The 22,636-nt window shown below is 32.3% G+C and overlaps 1 pseudogene; it reads left to right on the forward strand.

The window, feature by feature from the left end:
* Positions 1 to 22,636, forward strand: part of LOC143405700 (glycogen debranching enzyme-like) — a 60,062-nt pseudogene that overhangs the window by 24,803 nt on the left and 12,623 nt on the right.

Raw genomic sequence — 22,636 nt, forward strand, 5'->3', positions numbered from 1 at the left:
CTAATTATTCCCTATTATTTATGTCTTTGTACATTCTTCTTGGAATAAATCTTTAATTATTCACTTTCTATGTGTTCCACTAATACTGAATAATATGGGTTTTGAAGCTTAGATGTAGGTTCAATTATAGTTTCATCACCATCAATGATTTTAGACAAGTTATTAATAACTTTCTTCAGCTCAATCCTCATCTGGGAAAAAAGGGCTTATAATAAATAGTATCTATCTCTTAGGTTTTGTAAGGATTAAATAGGGCAAATACAAACCACTTATAATAGAATGACTAGCACATAGAGGGCTTGATGTGTTTGCTCTCATTCTTACTAGGATAAATTTCCAGAAATTAAATTTTGGGGTTAGATTGTATTATAAGATTGTGTCTTTCAGTGTATACTGCCACGTCTTCTCCAGGAAGATTGTACTAATGAGAATATTCAGGTCAGTGTTAGAGTGTCCATCCTTACCAATACTGAATATATATTATTGTAATGCAGTATGTTAAAGCTGAGTATAGACCCAGACTAGGTAAGAATTATTATTTTTTGATTCTTATTAGCTAAAAGAAATAATACTGAGTGCCTGTTAATGGAGAGTTGTGAGAATTATTCATATAAAACACATCGTGTTTTACACACAGTAAATGATCATAAATGTTAGTTATTACTAATTAACTTGGTAGATATGAAGTATAAAATACTTTAAAATAACATCTCAACATATTAATTAAGTTTTTTGTCCATTTGTATTTATCTGGTGAAATGTCATTTTATATATTAGCCCATTTCTCTTTGGTGTTAAATTTTTTGTTGTTTTATGAGCATATTTATTATTGAAGAAATTAAGAAAGAATTAAGAAATTAAGAATTAAAGAATTAAGAAATTCAAACCATTATTAGCAAAGTTGCTGCTAAAAAAACAATTTGCAATAGATGTATGTTTCTGTAGAATGTTTATAAAAGCACATTCCCCCTGAACCTACTCTGATTATTTCAAGGCAAGGGCAAGAAATCTGCCTTCTAAACAGCTTTCAAGATTATTCTCGTGGAAGGAGTCTACTGGCTACATGTTGGAAAATAATGCCCTAAAGTGAAGTTGGTATTAAGTTTGCAAATGGTCAGTCTTGATTCATGAAATATAGCTGTGAGGTGAGAGGCTGAGATAGAGACAAAGCACAGCTCTAAGCTAAGACAGAACAAAAAGACAAAGAAGGATGTATGTTCAAGAGGACATATGTTCACATAAAATTGCAATTATGTAAAATGAAGTCACCTGAGCAACCAGAAATACAGGAAAATATAACTCAGTTATATTCATCTGCAGTCAGTTTTACAGTCTCAGTGCTAATTGAATGAAGGGAAATTAAGGCCATGACACTTAGACTTTCCTCTGACCATTATCAAGAAGCATCTTTTTTTTTTCTGAGAAGATGCTGGTTTCTTGAATGATGGAACTGAGGGGCAGTGCCACCTGATACGAAACATGGTTCCAGGAGAGAAATACAAAGGCAGAGACTGTTGTTTCTTGGGTGGTTAACGTTGACTTTTGATTATCCCTTTATTGATCCTTTGATAGGTATTCCAAGTTTTTAAGATAAACAGCATAAAAAGTTCTTTATGTCACACTTATCAGGGAAAAAACTAAGTCTAACTGAAAGGATTAAAAAATAGACTTATAATATAAAGTATATAAAAAACCAAAAGATCTTTGTATTCTCCCCACCCCACCCCCAGTACTAGAGATTGAATCCAGGGATGCTTTACCACTGAATCACATCCCCAGGCCTGTTTATTTTTTTATTTTGAGACAGGGTCTCACTAAGTTGCTTAGGGCCTTGCTAAATTTCTGAGTCTGGCCTTGAATTTGAGATCCTCTTGTATTGGCTTCCTCAGCCACTGGGATTGCAGGTGTGCGCCACCACAGCTGGCTCCATCATGCCTTTTTTTAAAAAAAATATTTATTTTACAGAAGAATATACATTTTGATGTATAGTACACAAATGGAGCACAGCGTCTCATTCCTCTGGCTGTACATAGTTCAGTCACTCCAGTAGTGTAATCATACATATATATAGGATAATAATGTCTGTCTCTTTTTACTGTCCTTACCTTCCCCACAACCACAACTTTCCCCTGACTTCTTTGACTTCCCTGCACACAAACCAGTGTCCCTTCATTTTTCCCTATCCCCCACCACACTATGGGTCAGCATTTACTTATCAGAAAAAACATTCAGCTTTTGGTTTTTTGGGATTGGCTTATTTCACTTAGCATCATATTCTCTAGTTCCACCCATTTACCTGCCTATGTCATAATTTCAGTTTTCTTTAAGGCTGAGTAATATTCCATTGTGTGTATGTATCACATTTTCTTCATTTTTCCTCTGTTGAAGGGCATCTAGGTTTGTTTCATAGTTTAGCTATTGTGAATTGAGCTGCTATAAACATTGATATGGTTGCGTCACTGTAGCATGCTGATTTTAAGTCCTCCATCATGCTTTAATCAATAAAATTTGGTACTTTAATCATGTACTTGGTTTTGGAGTAATATTAGTTGTAATTTAATTTCTAGCATTTTGTGCTTCTTGGTTACTATTAATAACATATATATGATGTTTATTTTAATACTGAGTTCCTAAAATGTACATTACCAAGATACTTTATAATGCAGGTTTTATTCTTTTGCTTTTATTAAAAGCAAGTAAAAGTCAGTATATTTAACCTTTTATCTTTGTTTTTAAATTCTTAGTATTGCCTCTAAATTAACTTTGACTGAGCTAAAATAGATACTTTACCAATGTGAATCAGAAGAACAGGAAGATGGTGGAGGTTGCTATGACATACCAAACTGGTCTTCCCTTAAATAGTCAGGTCTTCAAGGTAAGCAAGTATAAGAACAGACAAACTTTTTATTTTTCTTTTACAGACATACAATGTCTTCCTTAAAGAAATAGAAGTATGGGCTGAGAGTGCAACTGCCTGGGTTCAAGCTGTGACTCTGCTCCATACTCATTGACCTTTGGCAAGTAACAATCTCTCTGTACCCCAGTTGCTGTCTCAGTAAGATGTGAATAATATTGACTAATTCAGAAGGCTTCATGAGGAGTAAATAAAATCATTCAAGTAAAACACTATAACCAGGGTGTAGCACAAAGTATTCACTCAGTAAATGCTACCTAGAATTACTGGTTCTGTGTCATTCGTTCAAATCATTTAGAATTCTTAAATATACTTTAACCTTAATTAATATTTTTTACTTGGTTTATTATGTTCAAAAAGCAGAATATGTTTGTTTAGGCTCCAAAAGAAACTGAGTTATAAATATAACACATTCTTCTTTCTTCTTCATATAATTGGACTAATTGGATTTTTGTTCTTGTTGCATATTTGTTTCCTCCTATAAAAGGAACTTACAGAGCTAGGGACATGGCTAGTGGTGGAGTTCTTGCCTAGCATGCTGAAGGCCCTGGGTTTGATTCCCAGCCTCTAAGGAGAGGAGGTGGGGAACAAACTTATATTAGTATATTATGTAGTTAGAGTATTTATAAGATAGATTATAGAAACAAAATATTTAACTATGAGTTTATTATTAATCTATCTGGTTGGTAATATTTTCCCAGATTTTTGTTTAAGAAATTTGGTTTATCAAGTCCATATTTCTGGTTCATATAGTTTCACATTTGTCATGTCTCTTTTTTTGACCTTTATTTCTTTGTCACTTAACCCTTCTTTAAGGACCGGTTTCATTTTTACACCTTCCATAAAGCCTTTCCTTTTTTATTTTTTTTTAATTTTTTTTTAATGTTTTATTTTCATTGCAGTACCAGGAAATAAACCCAAGGGTGCTCTTCCACTGAGCTGCATCCCCTGCCATTTTTTATTGTTTAATCTTGAGACAGAGTTGCATAAGTTGCCCAGGCTGACCTTGAACTTGCAAAGCTCCAAAGGCAGCCTTCCAAGTTGCTGGGATTACAGGTGTGTACCATCATGCCCAGTTGAACCTTTACATACTATGGCTTTCTGCAGTAATTTCTTTGTTCTACAGATAGATACCCATTCCCTTTATTTACTTTCTGGAATATATTACCAGATATATTTTGCTTTTATTAAAAGCAAGTAAAAATCAGTATATTTAACCTTTTATCATTGTTTTTCAATTTTTAGTATTGCCTCTAAATTAACTTTGACTGAGCTAAATCAGATACTTAACCAATGTGAATCAGAAGAACAGGAAGATGGTGGAGGTTGCTATGACATACCAAACTGGTCTTCCCTTAAATATTCAGGTCTTCAAGGTAAGCAAGTATAAGAATAGACAAACTTTCTGAAATTTATTACCTTATTTTGGTAATTATAATTTTTTTGAATGTTTATCATTGTATTTAAGAAGTAGGCTCTAAAACTAGACCTAGCTCCACAGAGTAGCTGCATAACCTTGGAGTAGTTAAACTCTCTTTGGTTCAGTTTTTTCATTGCAAATTGTTGCTAATAATAGTATCTACCACAAGGGATTGTTGATAGAATGAAGGGAGTTAATGCATTTAATACACTTAGACAATAGTGAGTTCATACCAAGCACTTAGGAAGTGTTTACTCTAAAATTCTACTAAGATTATAACTTAAGAAAGAAGAATGTAGCTTTTAATCTTTTTTTGTGGTTCTTGTCTTCAGCTTTTATACCTCCTACTAAAGCAAGCACATAAGTTCTAGTAAATTTTTCTGAGACCTGTTGTATTTATTGGCAAAACAAAGTATTTTGTTCTATTAGTAGTATGTAAATATACCTGTTAGTTGTTTTAAGCAGTTACCCTACTCCATTTTCACTCTAGCTGTTGTTCCTTTCTCCACACTTAATTCCATCCCTTTGGTCACTGTCAGATCTGTTTTCTGAAACACTGTTCCCATCGTATTTCATTGTTCAAGAGTGGTACCAATATTTACTGAGCAACATTCACCTTTCACAAAAGTTTTAGGACATATGTAGAATATTATTTTATACTGTCTTGCTTTCCATATTTTTTTTTGTATTTAAGGTTTATTTCCCAAATTTTCCTTCCCTTGAAGGAAAAACTTTATCTTAAATTTATTTATTTCTCAGAATATACCATATACACAGTTCATGGATTCATTAAATTCTAACTAGATTTAGTTGATATCACTGAAACCAAAATAACATTTTTAATAAGGTGGGAATGATTAATTTTTAATTTTTATTTTTATTGGTTCTTTTTAGTTATACATGACAACAGAGTGTACTTTGATGTAACTATATAAGCAGGGAAATTATGTAAGACTAATTCCACTACCTTTTCTTTTTCTATTCCCCCTCCCTTCCCTCCATTCCCCTTTGTCTAATCTGAACTTCTGTTTTCTCACCACCCCACCTTATTGTGGGTTAACTTCCACATATCAGTGAAAACTCTTGTTTCTGAGGATTGGCTTATTTCCCTTAGCATGATAGTCTCCAGGTCCATCATTTACCGGCAAATGTCATAAAGGCTGAGTAAATACTCCATTGCGTATATATACTACATTTTTTTTTATCCATTCATCTTTTGATGTGCACTGAGATTTCATTTCACTCCAGTGAGAATGGCAATTATCAAGAATCCAAGTAACAATAATAAATGTTGGGAAGGATATTGGGAAAAAGGTACACTTATACATTGTTGGTGGGACTACAAATTGGTGCAATCACACTGGAATACAGTATGAAGGGAGATTCCTTAGAAAACTAGGAATGGAACCACCATTTGACCCAGCTGTCCCACTGCTTAGCATATGTCCAAACAATTTAAGATCACATACTACAGTCATGCAGGCACATTATAGCAGCATAATTCACAGTAGCTAAGCTATGATTATCTTGTTGAATGATAAAAGAAATGCAATTGTTCTTTCATTGAATTACAGACTCTGCTATGTACACAGACATTCTAATGCATCAATTTGAGAATTTTGCCTAGTAATTAATAATTTTGCCTAATAATTAATAATTTTGCCTAATTGAGAATTTGCCTAATATCTCACTTTGATAATTTCTTACTTTGAAGTGCCTCCTCAGAGTCCCTCTAAAGCAAGCTTTATTCTTCTTATCACCATAGGTATTCTTGCTTTCTCTGAGACCAGTTCTGTGATTTTTTTTAAATCTTGCCTGAATAATAACAAATCTACCACTTTTTAACATGGAAAGATACAGGATTATTAATTTTTTCTCCTTTATGCCTTAAGGCAAAAATAAAAATGCCAGTTGACTTTGAATATTATAACATTAAAAAAAGTAGGCCAGTGCCACAAGTTATAATTTTTGGGAAGCTTTGTATGAATTGTGGCAGTAGTCTCCCTCAACACGCCTTTGCATCCTGTTTCCAGACCATACCACCACACTTTCCTCCTACTATGCTGAGTACCATTGTGGACTAAGTGGCCATTTTGTCTCCTTCTCTGTTCAAGTTAAATCATCAGGGACTAGCCATAACTCATTTATGGGACATTTTGACTCTATCAGTAATGCAGCATGGTATATCTGAATTTTCAGGGCTAATGTCCGTATTGGCAGAAATAAGACCAAAGAATGACCTGGGGCATCCTTTTTGTGAAAATTTGAGATCTGGAGATTGGATGATTGATTATGTCAGTGACCGGCTTATTTCACGATCAGGAAATATTGCTGAAGTAAGTATTAAATAAGTAAGCTGTGTTCTAGTCCAAAATAAATAAAGACACAGTAAGAATTATATATATTTTATATATTATATATATTTACCTGTTTTCCTCCCTTCTTTGTGTTTCTAGTTTTAATAAATGGAAATTTGATTCATGAATTATTAGATAGCACAGTTTCATGTTATGATTTATCTCTTAAAATATGCGTAGCCTGTGAACACACCAAATTAACTTTTAAAATTGTTTTTATAACAGGTTGCAGGCTATGTTCTTCTACTTGAAGCAGATCCCACAATACCTTATCCCATGTTACTTTGATGCTATATTAATTGGTGCATACACCACTCTTCTGGATGCAGCATGGAAGCAGATGTCAAGGTATAGACAACAAAGCTTACGTAAATAGGTGTGTTTGCATAGAAACTATACACAGAGTCACTTTACACATGCTCTTAAAAGACCAAAGCATGAATTTTGGAGACTCAGAGCTGGAAAAGTTTTTAAGTGGAGAGTAAATTTATTAACATCCTTTAGTCTGAAACATACAAAAACAAACCCATGTAAAATTTGTTCTATATAAAATATGTTTGGGGAAAATTAACTTGTTTTATGTTATTTGTTTCTATTTATTTATTCATTGATTTGTTAAATTTAATTGATACAATGTCTGGAATATGTACATAGAGTTCTTTCTCTAATTTTCATCGATTAAAAGAAAAAAATATTCTGGTATTATTATGAAAGAAATCTGCCTTTTACAATAAAATTTTCTAAAATGAAACTTCAAATGGAAATGAACTATGAGAGCCAGCAAGTTGATTTGGGCATGTTTTCAGATTTTTCAGAAAGAAAAAGCACTTCAATTCTGCCATTTGTGTTACAACAAGGCCTGGACTAAAACTGGCTAAAATAATGGATGCCATGAAAGCAGTTCTGAAATCTAATCATATTGAACATTTTTTCCTACTATATTACTATCTTTATACATTTGTGTGGAGAAATCATTTGAAGGGGAAAAATAGAATAAAACTGCTAAAAAGTTTTGTATTTTTACAGATCATATTTTAAACCCTATCACTTTCATTACAGCTTTGTTCAGAATGGTTCAATCTTTGTGAAACATCTTTCATTGGGTTCAGTCCAAATGTGTGGAGTAGGAAAATTCCCTTCTCTGCCACTTCTTTCACCTTCCCTTCTGGATGTACCATATAGGTTGAATGAGATCACAAAGGAAAAGCAGCAGTGTTGTGCTTCTTTTGCTGTAGGTAAGGAATTTTGTAGAAGGTTAAAATGTATAAATCAATAGCATTCAGAAGGAAAACTTACAAGAAAAAGACTTTTTAAAAAAATTAATGAAGTTATCCAAGACTGTATGTTATTGCTTAGTATGTGTTACTCTGGGTGTGTTGGCACATGCCTATAATCCTATTGACTCAGGAGTTGGAGGCAGGAGGATCAGGAGTTTAAAGCTAGCCTCAGGAATTAAGGCATGCTGACCCTAAGGAATGTAGTGAGACCCTGTCTCAAAATTAATAAAAAAGCCTGGAAATTTGGCTCAGTGGTTATATATATATATAAATTTCATTCCATAAAAGTTGACATACCAGGCATACATTTTGCAGATAATTTTAGTGTTTGCAGACACATTGTAACTTACTCTTCTACCCCATGTTTAGAGTAACAATTATTGTGTGATAATACAGTTTATTATATTTATATTTACATATATTTATCTTTTCTGCTAGGCTTACCTCATTTTTCTTCTGGTCTTTTCCGCTGCTGGGGAAGGGATACTTTTATTGCACTTAAAGGTTTACTGCTGGTTACTGGATGATATTTAGAAGCCAGGTAAGAGATCATCTAAAAAGTTGCAATGTAAGTTTATGTCTTAGTGTTTTCTATATGTTCTTCAAACCTTTATTCTAATCCATCTAATCTCAACATTTGAGAGGTATGTTTTCCATAAATGTTTCAATGGTATTTTTATAAATCTTCATTGAAAAATATAGGAAAAATTTAAAGGAGGGAAAACTCTTTGAATTTACCAACTTCTACTCATTCATACTATAGGTTAGGTTATTTTCAGAATTTGTAAGTTTATTTTTATAAGATAAAATTTTTGATCATTTTATGTCTTTTATAATGAAGTTACTGCTGGCTTGTTGAGTCTCACAGAAAAAAAAAAGATAGCAGGTTTCCTTCTGTTTGTTGCAAGCTTGTAAGCTCCAGTTTCCAGATTCAAAATGATCTTTTCTTATGTCACACAATAATATAAATAAATTTACTGGAGGCTGAAAAGAAAGTTCTGCAGCAGTGTGATTCAGATTGTTCCACAAACCAGTACTAACACCATCATCTGAGAACTTGTTAGAAATGCCTATTCTTTGTGCCTATGGCAGACCCCCTGAATCTTAACCTGGGGATGAAGAGGGCAAGGTTGGTAGGAGAAACTGTATTCACATCATCTAGGTAGCAGTCACCAACTGGAAGTCTGGATGGGAAATGCAAAATGAAACAACTATTTTGACTAGCTATACCCCAGGGGTGCTTTTCCTTCCTCCCTTTGTAGAGGTATTCATGGATCAGAAATCTTTTTATTCAGTTTTCATGTGTATGATATTTTTCTGGATGGTCAAGATTGCTAGTACTCTCACCTTTTATTAATTGGGGAATGTCATGTGCATACAGACCCTTTTGTATTTTAGAAATCAAAACTTTCCTATTGTACTATTGCTGGACAAACATTAAACTGAAACATAGAATTAATAAAATTTCTGAATGTTTTAGTTAAAAAGTATTAGAGTCTAGATGTTTTTAAATAAATTTTTCCAAGATCATACAGGTGGCAAAGCTAGGATTCAGACCTCAGCCATCTTATTTCTTAATTTTATGATCTTTCCAGAACACAACTCCATCTTACAAATGAGATACACCAAATCTTACATCTCATTTGGTATATGATAGTAGAATACTACTTTTAAATTTTAAATACCAATTTTTAAAATTGAGTGGTTTTTTAAATGTCAGCTTTTAGCCATCGGTTTCTTACATATTTGCTTTGCTTTTGGTATGTTATAAAATAAAAGTTTATGCCTAGTAATTACTTGGATTTTGAAATACTATGGATTTCAAAAGTAGAATCTAGGGTTGTAAGGAGCTTTAAAAATCACCCACCCCAATCCCCGACTGCACAGATGAAAAAACTGTTCCAAAGAGGGAAAGTCACAAATTGTCAGAGAAAAAGCCAGGGCTGCAACCAAAATCTCTTACTTTCAATTCATTGCTTGTTTATCATATTATGACCGCTTTCTAAAAATATATACAAAAAGAAATAAGGACAAGTGAGAAAATATTTCATGACACAGTAACCAAAAGTGAACATGTGTGTCTTCAGTTTTTAACAGTATGTTTTCATTTCAAATGATGCATTCAATTCTGTTGTTTAGGAATATTATTTTAGCATTTGCTGGTACCCTGAGGCATGGTCTCATTCCTAATCTCCTCGGTGAAGGAACTTATGCCAGATACAATTGCCGGGATGCTGTGTGGTGGTGGCTCCAGTGTATTCAAGATTACTGTAAAATGGTTCCAAATGGTATAGACATTCTCAAGTGCCCAGTTTCCAGAATGTATCCAACAGATGATTCTGCTCCTGTGCCTGCTGGCACACTGGTAAAGAGAATTTATTAAAACATTTTTTCTTGAAATATGACTTATTTCCTAATATACAGTAAACATAAAACTGCTTCTTGCCTAAAGAGCTTGTAACATGGTAGAAGAGATGATGTGTCCACATAAACATGGTCATTGCAAAGATGGACAAGGAGTACTATGCAGTGTCATACAAGAGAGAGAGGAGTAGTAGGTGGGACTCAAGGAGGAGGACTTATAAAGTAGCTAAAATTTCACCTAAATGGACTCTTAAAATGTGAGTAGGATTTTAGGAGAGTTTGTGGGGGGGTATGGGAAGACTTGAAAGATGAAAGGAACAGTGAAGCATATTGAGTTGAAGCACAGTTTAGGACATACTGCTCAGCCTAGTTTCAATTTCTATGTAGAACACCTGAGGGTAGTGAGAGAATATGGAAAGGGTGAACCAGGTGTAGAGGGCTTTTTCAACCAATCCAGGTAGTTCAGAGTCTATCTTATGAACAATGTTGAACTGATAAACATTTTTGAGTGTTTTTCCCCAATAGGGAATGTGCAATAATACTACGTTTTTGTCACTTCTGATCTGCTTTTGTTATCATGTGTTCAGTATAAGACTTCAGGGGTGGTGTAAACTGCTTCAGGGCTAGCATGTTTGTGTCCCCATGATGTTTATATTTACCATGAAGTACTCAAAAAACATTTGTCAAAAAATAATCTTTATCTATGTTCCATTGGGTTAATGTTATCAAGTAGGTATTTATTTTAGATCTATTTATTTTCTCACAATTTGGTAAAAGTTGCACGGTATTTTTATGTGCTTCATACATTTTATAACTATATCAAGAATTTTTATATGATAGATTCAGATTTATTTACAGGTTTTTTTTAAAAAAAATAAAGTATAAAGTATAATCAAATATGCAAGGACTCTAAATTTCATTTTTAGTTATATGCTTCACCTTATTTTTTAAAAATACAATTATATATCTCCCTATATGTCATCCTAAGTATTACTTTATTATTAATATGGACAAAGAAAATTATCTGTGGACTCTTTACATTCACTGGGATATTTTCTGAAGTCATCATAGATTCCCATGTTTGAGAGTACCACTTTTGCACATAATTTAATTACTATTACGTATATGTGCAGAGGAGTAAGAATATTTAGGTGCTAATTGACAAGCTAAACTCATTATTGTTTATTGTTCTGATAAAAACTATTCAAGCTCATCATTTCACCTATCTGCAAAATTACAAATTATTTTGTCACAGGCCTGAATAGTTAAAACTACTGATGTTAAATATTCATATGACAGATTGTATTATTTTGTGTTGTGGGAGCTGCTGCTTTTCCCTGGGCCTCCTCCAATCCTTATTTCTCCCTCCAAAGAAAAGTTTGTATTTTCACATTACTTAAGTTGTGGGATTTAGGAGAAGATCAGTATGTAGTTTCTAATAGAGGTCACATTCATTCTGTCTCAAACAGGATCAACCATTGTTTGAAGTAATACAGGAAGTCATGCAAAGATACATGCAGGGCATACAGTTCCAAGAAAGGAATGCTGGACCACAGATATATCGAAACATGAAGGACGAAGGTATGGAAATTTAACTCCATAGTGAATATTCACTGATGCAGAGAAATTAAACCTTGTAATCATTCTCTCACTTTGCAGTAATGGGTGCAAAATCTTAGGATGTAACAATGAGAAAGATAACACTGTTTCTGATCTCACCTAGTTTTTAGTTTCTAGAGAAAATATGAAATTTCATATCATTCTAATCGCCAATATTAATGATAATATTGATGGTTACAATTTATAATGATAACATCAATATTTTTTTAAAGAGAGAGAATTTTTTAATATTTATTTTTTAGCTTTTGGTGGACATAACATCTTTATTTTTATTTTTATATGGTGCTGAGGATCAAACCCAGCACCCTGTGCATGCCAGATGAGCGCGCCTCTGCTTGAGCCACATCCCCAGCCCCAATAATATCAATATTAATTGCAATGAATTGAGTCATTATCTGGTAGGCATTGTGCTAACTACTTAACCTATGTTGTTCCAATTTAATTCTCCCAAGAACATTTGGAACAAGTTATTTTGTTTTCATTTTTACTAAATGAGAAAACTGAAGAGTAGCCTACCCAAAACCACAGAGCTACTAAGTGGTAAACTATGATATTTTCCCTGGTCTCTCTCTGTGGCTTAGGCTCCTATAAAACAGTTTTTACAAAAGGGGTATGTTTATCAAGTTAAAATTGATAAACTTTTAACTTCTTCCTTATTTTATGGCACACAATCATTACTAGCCAATGCAAGGCTGATTGTTTCATTTTTCCCCTATTTCTCTTAGAGAATCATTTCAATGCATTTATTGTATATTTATTTTTATAAAACATGTATTATTTTATTTATATGTCATTTTAATATTTTGTTAGTGCATTATAGTTATATATAATTTGGGGTTCATTTTGAGATAATCACACAAGCATTTGCTCCACTTCAGTCCCTAGTACTTCTTCTTTTCTTCCCCTGTTCCCTCCACCCATGTTCACCCAGCCATATTCCCTTTCCTCTACTCTACTGGTTATTTATTTATTTATATAGTTTTAATTGGTGATGCACATAAAGGTGAAAATCATAATTTGGTCAATTGCATTCTACTGTTCCTCTCTTTTCCCATCCTGTCTCCCTCCCCCTCTGCTCCACTGATCTCCCTTCAATTTTCATGGGATCTGTACCCCTTTCTTTTTTCCTTGGTATTCTGGCTTCTGCATATGAAAGAAAACAGTATACCCTTGACTTTCTGGATCTGTCTTATTTCACTTAGATGCTATTCTCCAGTTCTATCCATCTAATAGCAAATGTCATGCATATCAATTTTTTAACTTTATAGTTTAGAGAGAATTTGAGATTCATAAAAGTTTGCAAAAAAGTGATGCATGGAGAACCATGAACCATTCACCCAGTTTCCCTCAGCTTCTCCCAATGGGGATGTCTTATATAACTGAAGTATCTTTAGGAAATTGACATTAGTGTGATACTAACTAGGCTATTAACTGTTAACTAAACCTGATTTGGTTTCTAGTTTTTACATTTTCCCATCTGTGTGTCTGTGTTTGTGCATATATGCTCACACTTGCATATATGTGTGCATGTAGCTCTGTGAAATGTGACTCCATGTATAACTTCATGTAACCAATACCACAATCAAGATACAGAACTAATCCATCACCACAAACGTCTTTGTGTCTGCCTTTATAGTTAACACCTACACACTCTACTGCCATACTTGAACTCTAACAACTGCTAATCAGTTCTCTCTATATATGATTTTATTATGTTGAGAATGTTATGTAAATTGAATATACTTCATATAACCTTTTGAGTGGTTTTATTCATTAATCATAATGCCCTCGAGATCCATCCAAGTGGTTGCATGCATTGGTAGTTTATTTCTTTTTGTTGCTGAATTGTATTCCCTCTTAGTGATGTCAGAATTTATTTAACCTTTCATCCACTGAAGGACATTTAGGTACTTCCATTTTTTTTACTAATACAACTAATATGAATATTTCATATGTAGATTTTTACATGACACATATGTTTCATTTCTCAGGGAATGCCCAAGGATATGAATCAGTCATATAATGAGTGTATGTTTTATTTTATAATAAATTGCCAAACAATGTTCCAGAATGGTTGTACCATTCTGGTTGATTTTCCTCTACACTGAATCACCATTTGTTCTTATGGAGTTTTGTTTTGTTTTGTTTTCAAAGAAGTGCTAATGGTTGTGTAGACTGCTATACAATATTTGCATTTCTCTAATGTTAAACATCTTTTCATGTACTTATTTGCCATTCATCGTCCCTAATTGTGTCATTTTCTAATTGGATTGCTGGTTTTTTGACTGTTAAGCACTTTTAAAATATTGTTTTAAAATTTTTATTAGGGCTGCGGATGTGGCTCAAGCGGTAGCGTGCTCACCTGGCATGCATGCGACCCAGGTTCGATCCTCAGCACCACATACAAAAACAAAAGATGTTGTGTCCGCCAAAAACTAAAAAATAAATATTAAAATTCTCTCTCTCTCTAAAAAAATAAAATAAAATAAAATTTTTATTATAAAATGTCCCAGTTTAGCCATTTGTAAGTGTGCAGTTCAGTGGCTTTAACTGCATTCACATTGTTGTGTAGCCATCATTACTATCCATCTCCAGAACTTTTTTGTCATCCCAAACAGAAACTACCCAGTAAACAATAAGTACTCATTCCCCAGCTCCTAAAAATTGCTATTCTACTTTCTGTGCCTATGTATTTAATTAGTTGAATGTATTTGTCTAGTGTCTGTTGCTATAACAAAATACTTGAGGCAGGCCACTTTATAAAGAAAAAGATTTGTTTAGCTCAAAGGTTTGGAGGCTGAAAGTATAAGCTGAAGCATTTCTGTTGAGTTTGGCCTCTGGTGAGGACCCTCTTGGTTATATCATATCATGCCAGATAACCTCATAGTGGGAGAGATTATGTGTGGATGACAAGAAAGAAAGGCAGAGATTTAGGGGTCAGGATCATTCTTATTCTTTGGAACTTAACCCACTCTGAAAGGCATCATTGATCTTTTCCAATGGTAATGTCTCCAGTGACTCAATCACCTTCATTAGGCCACACCTCTTAAAGCTTCCAGCACATCTAAATCAGAGCATCTGTGTATCTCATATAATTGAAATAATAATATATTTGCCCTTTGTTTCTGGCTTATTTCATTGAGCATAATTTTTTTACGGTTCAACCATGTTGTATGTGTATCAGAATTCCATTCCTCCTTTTTGTTGTTGTTTTTTGAGGGTTTTTTTTGTGTGTGATAGAAATTTCTAAAATTAAATTTTCCATCTAACATTTTTAAAAACTAGAAATTACAATCAAAATAAGCTGGAAGAAAAAAAATCCTCTTAAAACTTACAGAGATTCTCTTCCAGACTGTTTCCATGATTTTCATTAGAGAATCTCAATGGGATAGAGGGTCTTTATATGCCAAACAGAAATAAAGGACTTCCCCTGGCTGTTCCTCTGTTGGTAAGTATTCTCCCCACATCCCTGGCTTCTTAATGAAGCAGGCCAACATTCTCAAACCTGAAAGGATGCCAGTCTTTCTGTAAGCATTTGTCTTCTGGCACCACACCACTATGTGCAAAGTCTATAGCTGGATTCCAAGAAGGCCATACATTTTTAAATTGCAAATCTGTGCTAAGTATATAAGACAAAGACTGACAGAAAAAAAAATGTTTTTTGATTACAAACTCAATCCATGTGGTTTATTTATCAGTGGGAGAAGTTAGAAATTAATTCCCCTCTCCCCTCCCCCCAAAAAAACCCCAACAAATAACAAACAAATTTCCTTGGAAATCACAGTCACATGTAGAGTCCACCCTAGAAAAGAGAAGGGGCAAAACAGTTGCCACCCACTTTCATCAAATATTGGATCTATTCAAGGGTGGAGAGAAAAGGCAACTTTCCAAAAGACTGTGAGGGAAAATCTGTTCCAAGTCTCTCTCTTTATTTAGTAAGGGATCTTCATGTACACATGGCATTCTTCCTATAATTCACATCAACTTCCCTTTGGGTATGTCTGTGCCCAAATCTCCTCTTTTAAAAATACCAGTCAGATTGGATTAGGGTCCACCCTAATGACCATTGTAACTTGATTACCTTTGTGAAGTTCAGTTTCTAAATAAAGTCACATTCAGATACACTGGAGGCCAGGATTACAATTTTTAAATTTGTGGGGAGGGATCCATTGAAACAAAATCAAAAATGTTTAGTTTTGAGAAGTGTTTATATACTAATGATGGCATTCCTTTTTTATTTTATTTTTTATTTTTTTATTTATATGTGACAGTGGAATGCATTACAATTCTTATTATACATATAGAGCACAATTTTTCATTTCTCTGGTTGTATACTAAGTATATTCACACCAATTTGTGATGGCATTCCTTTTTAAAAATAATTTACAGTCAGGCATGGTGTTGCATGTCTGTAATCCCATGGCTTGAGAGACTAAAGAAGGAGGATTGCCAGTTGAAAGCCAGCCTCAGCAAATTAGTGAGGCCCTGAGCAACTTAGCAAGACCCTTTCTCAAAAAAAAAAAAAAAAAAGAAAGAAAGAAAAAAATAAAATTTACAAATGTATTTATTGTGATATAAAATATTCCTCCCATATTCCCGCTCCCTGTCCCACTCTAGATAGGGCAGAGCGGTTCGAAGGGAAGGGAGGGGGCATAGGTTAGTAATGATGGTGGAATGTGATGATCATTATTATACAAAGTACATGTATGAAGATATGAATTGGTGTGAATATACTGTGTATACAACCAGAGATATGAAAAATTGTGCTGTATATATGTAATAAGAATTGTAATGCATTCCACTGTCATATATAAATAAAAAAGAGATATAAAATATTTATGTTTTTATTAATTTAATCTGCTCCTAGGTATCTAGCCTATGAAATAATCCAAAACACACAAAAAAGTCATATGATGATATTGATCATACCATCATTTATAATTATATAAAAGGAAGAAACAGCCTTTACAATTAACAGAAAATATTTACATTGACCAGAATGAAAAAATTACAAAATTATACTTATGACACACAAATGTGAAATCTAGTAAATAAAAAATATTTGGATATAAGTCATTTATAAAAATATTACTGTATAAAATATTAGAATGAAATATATGTCTTTTGATTTTAAAATATGATTATGGTTTTATAATTTATGATTTTAAAATATAATATTGCATTTAAAATATATTAATATATTAATATTAATAAAATGGCACCATTTTTAACATAACGTAATGAACCTTTGAGTTTCTAGGTAACTCACTACACTCATTGGCAAATATTGTATGTTCAAAGTTATATTTTATATATTAATTTAAAATCATTAATTTATTATTTCTAGCAGTGACATCCAAATACTAACTCTGCTAACCCAAGTTAGCGGCTAACAATCACTTATAGTTCTTTTATCCTTCAGTAAATCAATAGAAATAGATTTTATATTTAAAGAACATATTTTGTGATATCTTTGAATTAATTTTGTTTTTCATTTCAACTTACAGATAGTGGTATAAATTCTACCTCAAACTTAGTACTCAAATTAAGCAGATATTAACATTTGGTTATATTTTCTTCAGATCTTTCTGTTTTTGTTTGAAAAGAAATAAACCATATCAGGTATATCCAAAGCTTCATCTCTCCTTTTCTTCCTTTCCTCTCTAGAATTAATGACTATCTTATAATCAGGGTTCACTATTTCCATGTATATTTTTAATGCTTTAGACTTTTGTGTGTATTCGAGTATATACAAATTACATGTGATCTATGTTGTGTTGTATATATTCAGTGTACTATAACATATACACCGTATAAATATTTGATGTATTTTAAAATTATACACAAACACGTGTATAATTTCATGAGTTTCATATAGACCAGATAGACATGCATAGCTGTATACATTATTATTATCTATGTTTTAAGCTTTTACAGAAAAAAGTTTTTATTATACATCTCCTTTTATAACTTGTTTACTCAATCATTTTGTCTTGGGTATTTTTGTTCACGTAAATCTACTTTTTTAATTTTATATGATATAGGTGTTTTCCCATATATGAACAACATTTAATTATTCCTCTACTGAGTGGTTTATTTTTTTACTGATAAAAGCAGAGTAATGATGAATATTCTTATAAGCATCTCCATGTACACAGAAGTAAGAATTTCCCTAGAGTATATTTAGAAAGAAATGTAAGTACTGTTCAATTTTATGTCTCTAATTTTTAAGATATTACCAAGTTGATCTTCAGAATAGTTGTCCTGGTTTATTATATTCCTATAAATTGTATAAATATTTTAAATAGAATATTAATTTTCATTTGCTATATATAATATGTACCGGTTATAGAACATTTGTTTTATACATGTTTTGAGTTTTTTAGGTTTTAATATAACTGCAGGGGTTGATGACAAAACAGGATTTATTTATGGAGGAAATCGCTTAAATTGTGGCACATGGATGGATAAAATGGGAGAAAGTGACAGAGCTAGAAACAGAGGAATACCAGCCACTCCAAGGTAGTGTTTATTTTGAAGTGCTTTTGTAATTATGCCCTTTTTTAAAAAAAATTTTATATATATATATATATATATATATATATATATATATATATATATATATATTAGTTGTAGGTGGACACAATACCTTTTTTTAATTTTTATGTCATGCAGAGGATTGAACCCAGTGCCTCAGGCATGCTAGGTGAGCACTCTACCACTTGAGTCACAACCCCAGCCCCTAATTATGCCCTTTTAATTTACCATTTTAGTTTTTAAAAACACATACTTGTAGAATCTTTTACTCTATTAATGATGTATTCTACATAGTAAATCAATAAAAATCTGCCTGTCTTCCTCTCTTCTATTTTCTGACTCATCCTTTCTTTCTCCTTGTCATGCAGATATGTTCCTTTTGATATATGTTATATAGCAAAGCTGTCTGTTCTTTTTTTTAGAAATTATCATGGTTTCAACCTCTGCAAGTACTTCAAAATCAAGTCTTATGATCTATTATCCCAATGGTTAATATTTCATTGTGCATATCTTTTGTAAATATGAGCAACCATCAGTTGTTCTGTCTTTTATGAAGCCTTTTCACTTCATAAAAGGAAATCTTTTTTCTTCATAATTCTTTAAACTTTTGTCCCAGAATTTTTCATTTTTCTTTTTCTTTTTTCAGAAGCTATCAACAAATAGCTTCTTGTACTATATTAAACTGAGAAGCTCTTTTCTTCAAATTTTATCTTCAGTCAGAATTTTCTAAAAAATAATTTTTAAATAGTTGCTACTAGACTGAGGGGTGTAGCTCCCTGGTAGAACACTTCTCTAACTTGGGTGAGGCCTGGTTTCAGTTCCCAGCAAAATTATATATTCCTAATAAAGTTAGGATTTCTTAGTAGATAGTTGCTTTTATAATGAAATGGTTATATTATTTATCAGAATTGTTTATTGAATACCTTCTTAAAATAGAGCCTAAATGAATCCTTCTTAGAGAATGAAATTTATTTTTAATTTTAGAGATGAGTCTGCTGTGGAAATTGTGGGCTTGTGTAAATCTGCCGTTCGTTGGTTGCTGGAATTATCCAAAAAAAAATATTTTTCCTTATCATGAAGTTAGAGTAAAAAGACATGGTAAGCTGTTCCTTTTATTTACAAAGAAACTTCTAATACTGTCTGTATTTTCAACTATGTACTCATCATTTGATGCAGTTAGCTAATATTAGAAAACCATAAATTTCAAGAAGAAAGAAAAATCATTAATCTACTCTATGGAAATTGTAGCAAATCTAGTTACTAACCATATTTTTGATAGCAGTTTAAACTGAGGTAAAAAAAAACAAACAACATATTACTGCCTTATTGTGCTTTTCTTTGATCTTAGTGTGACTGTGAACAGGTTCTATTTTCATGAACAATTTTGAAATCTTTACATCTTTTTTGAGAAAATTCTGTCCAATTGAAATATTATTTGAGCCACATAAATAATTTAAAATTTTCTAATTCATTTGTTAAAAGTAAAAAGAAATGGATGAAGTTAATTATGTTTCATTTAAGATAATGTGTGTGAAATATGATTCAATATGTAGTCAATATAAAATTATTCCTGAACTATTTTATATTTTGGGAAGTACTGAGTTTTTGAAATACAGTAAATGTTTTATATCACATCTCAATTTTGGCTAGCTACATTTTCAAAAAGTGGCCAATTTATTTTACCCTAGTAGATAAAAAGTAATAAGTGTACTAAATATGACTTTTTGGCTCTTATTAGAGGTTTGAATTGCTTTAAATGTCTGAAACTGCCATGTCTTTTCATCATTTTCCAGGGAAAGTTGTAACAATCTCATATGAAGAATGGAACAGAAAAATACAAGACAACTTTGAAAAACTGTTTCATGTTTCAGAAGATCCTTCTGATTCTAATGAGAAGCATCCAAATCTAGTTCACAAACATGGCATATACAAAGACAGTTATGGAGCTTCAAGTCCTTGGTGTGACTACAAGCTCAGGCCTAATTTTACCATAGCAATGGTCGTGGTAAGTGAAGTGTTTGTAACTGTCCAAATTGTAATAGAATTTACTTAATTTTTTTATTTTTTACTGTTTTCATTGAACTGCAGAAAAGGATATTGCTTACTAGCTAGTTTTATATAGTCTTTTATAATTAAAAAGTTCTGCTTATCACCTTTAACATTTACCAGTCAGTATCAAAAAATAGAAAACAATGGAAGATGATCAATGAAGTGTTTTCCTGATGTATTTTTCACATCCTGAATACACTTAGAAAATGATATTTGTGCAAGACACTGTGCTTGAATTTTGCTGTTTATGCCAAATCCAGCTGCTTTCATGAGCCCCTGACCCACCCAATTGTCCTGAAAGCTAAAGATGTCTGTATTTCCAATCATCTGTGCCACAACCAGTGCCTCAGCATGCTAGATGGGAAGTTCTGGAGTAGTGAATTACCAGGAATAGATTAAATTCACACGCTCTTTTATTGATAATTAATAAATTATGTATAGCCAAGGATTCTAGAGTCTCTCCTTTTTAAATTCTGCCATAACTATGAGGGCAATAAAATAGAGGTTTGTGTTTGTCCATGCCTGCCTAGCTGTTTCCATTTTGTCAAAAACATAACTAAACATGGTATTATAAATTACAGTAGAATGAAAAACACACAGGCACACAGGACAGCTTTGGTTCAATGTGCATTTGATTTTATTAATCATTAACTGTAGGCCAACCACCAAAATTAATGCAGATCCCCTTCTCCTTCTTCTCTGTATTACAAGTAACCTTACACTGTTCTACATTTTATTATGATCCTAGAAGCAGAAAGTGGGTTCAGATATACCTTAAAGGAAACTCTTGTAAATATTATAAAGAATAAATTACATGAGTTGAAGTGAGTTCTATATTCCTAATAACTATGACAACTTCCTGTTTTTGAAGAATATCCACACATTTTCCTAACTTCTAAGGCCTAGAACAGTGCTTCCAAGTTAGCCTCATGGAATTAAATCTGGTTAGGCATCTACTCTTAAATTCTGCCCACACTGTATTTTTAAATATATTCATTCTTTTTCAAGATGATGATTTGTATATGTAGGTGGAAAGTAATTCTTCTGTGATGTGAAAAAGTTGTATATTTGTTTTTGACATTCATTAGGCCCCTGAGCTGTTTACTACAGAAAAAGCATGGAGAGCATTGGAGATCGCAGAAAAAAAATTACTTGGTCCCCTTGGCATGAAAACTTTAGATCCAGAGTAAGTTGGAATCTAAATATTAAGAATGTTGTTAGGATTATATTTAATCCAAATATATTAACACCAGCTATTAATTTTTCTTATCGATAACATTTCCAAAATTTCATTCAGATTGAGTTTTTAAAAGTGTCATCTGTACTTTCATTAAGCATCAGTACTCAGAATGCCTCTGTCTTATTCTGTATTCAATAATCAATTAGAGTTTTAGTTTATAAAACTAATGTCATGAATATTTTCGGATGTGCATTTTTCTGATCATAAAGGTGGTAAATGATTATTATAAACATTAGAAGTTACAGATATATATATATATATATATATATATATATATATATATATATATATATATATGAAAAACACAAAATTAATTTAAACCCCTTTATCTAGAAGGAAGCATCATTATCATCTGATCTATCTGTGCCTTTTTGTAGAATTTGGACCATATGGGCATATACCTAAGAGAATTTATGGAAAACATTACATGGGGTCAATCCCCAGCACCACAAAAAGAAAAAAAAAAATCATTCCCTTGCTTCCTTTCTTCACCTCAATTCTACTCCTCAAAGGTGGTCATTATTTTCTATATTGTTTCTACTAATAGCTGTTTCTACATTTCTAAAAGAAAGTATATGCTGCTGTTTTATGATATTTTAAGTATTAGGTATTATTCACATATAGTGATGACAGGTGAGGATTTAATTCTGTTCTCAATATTAGTCTTATCCATCCTTTCTTTGTAATTATACTACTCTTTTTACTTATATCCATAAATTATTTCATTTTTATTTTACACTTGTGGGTTTATGCCATCATGTATTTCCTGTCCTTTCCAACTTTGTTTTTTTCTTGAGTTTCAAATAACCCTTCTGTTTTTCCTTTATGATTTTCCTTTAAAACTTGATACTTGTTATC

This window comes from Callospermophilus lateralis, chromosome 8 (assembly GCF_048772815.1).
Source record: "Callospermophilus lateralis isolate mCalLat2 chromosome 8, mCalLat2.hap1, whole genome shotgun sequence".
Taxonomy (NCBI): domain Eukaryota; kingdom Metazoa; phylum Chordata; class Mammalia; order Rodentia; family Sciuridae; genus Callospermophilus; species Callospermophilus lateralis.